At 45.2% G+C, this 1,401-nt stretch overlaps 1 pseudogene; it reads right to left on the bottom strand.

Moving 5' to 3' along the window:
- LOC147441560 (flotillin-like protein 2 pseudogene) lies at positions 1-1,028 on the bottom strand (annotated as a pseudogene).
- Positions 1,029-1,401: the final 373 nt, after the last annotated feature.

Here is a 1,401-nt window from a genome sequence, read left to right on the forward strand (position 1 = left end):
TTACCCATGTTCATAGGTGGTCCAAATAGCTGAGTGATCCTCTTGTGGATGTTCCATGGTGTTAGGGCTCCCTTGTTTTGACATAAAGGTTGGATATTTCTTTTGGTTTTGGTGTTTTGAACACCAAACGTTATGTACGGAGTCTGCAACTCTTGCTAAGTTTGCAATCTGTGCTTGCTTGATCGAGAAGATTTTGGTCTCGACCCTTGCGGCGTTATGCTGTGTAAGCCCTTGCGGCTCTTTGGCACCGACATCTCCCTTATAATTGGACTCCGCAATCGCAACCTTGGCAATATTGGTAGCCTCTTACTGTATCTTTTGGTCCAAGAAGGAGAAATACTCATGGCCAAGAACATCAACAAGCTGCTTGACATTGGCATTATAGATGAGCAGCAATTGCACCTTTTGGAAGACCTCATGCTTGAACTCTTTGGTGCCTTTGAAGATCTCCATGGTCATGGCGGAAAAAATGATGTGTGTCTCGCCTTTGATGATGCCCTTGACAAGGTGTTTGACATGGTTGGAGTGCTTGTCATGGGGAGCGACAAGGCGAGTGTATTTGATGAGGGCGTCTTGGTTCTCGGCTTTGGGGTCGACGGTGAAGACGGCGGGGAGGACAAAGGGGAGCTTTTCGGCTTGGACGTCGAAGGCATAGTTGACGGGCATGAGGTCGATGATGGTGCAACTTTGGCCGGGGAGGATCCAGGCTTTCTTGGCGAGTTTGATGTAAGAGATGCTCACGCCAGTGATGGTGCTACCTTCCACATTGTGAGATATGGGAGTGTGACTAGATTGGGGATCGTTCCTTAGACGTGATATGATGAGCATGCAGGAGATGTAGCTGTAGACATGAATCCTAATTTTGATCCAACAAAACACAAAGAGCTAGCTGCTACAGCTTCAGAACGCTGCATTGCTGAAGATTTCATAAACCTTTTATACGTCAGGGCATGCATCTCCAGGACCTGACCATTGGGCTTTTCTGTTTCAATTATTGTAGCCTTATCCAGGGCATATCCAGGAGTCATGAGTCAAGTCCTGAGTTCCGGCATTGAGGATAACGCGTCTCATGACATGTTGCTTGTGAAAAGTCTCCTTTCAATGAAAACTAGGCCTCATCCTTGCACTTTGTCCTAATTTCTAATGTTTATTGAATTTGACTTTGTGTATGCTTGACGTGCAAGCCTACAAGCATACACAAAGCTGAGAACTGAGAAATTAACTGACAATATGTCAGTATAAGTGTGTGTGTGTGTGTGTGTGTGTGTGTGTGTGTGTACATAGTCAAACTTACTTGACCCAGTAACATCCTTCCTTGGCAATCACAACAAGGAAATTACAATGTAATCTTGGTGACTTGAACACTGACATTATCATTCCAAACCGTTCCTACAATCACGT

Source organism: Adiantum capillus-veneris, chromosome 15 (genome assembly GCF_014529385.1).
Source record: "Adiantum capillus-veneris isolate H3 chromosome 15, ASM1452938v2, whole genome shotgun sequence".
Lineage (NCBI taxonomy): Eukaryota > Viridiplantae > Streptophyta > Polypodiopsida > Polypodiales > Pteridaceae > Adiantum > Adiantum capillus-veneris.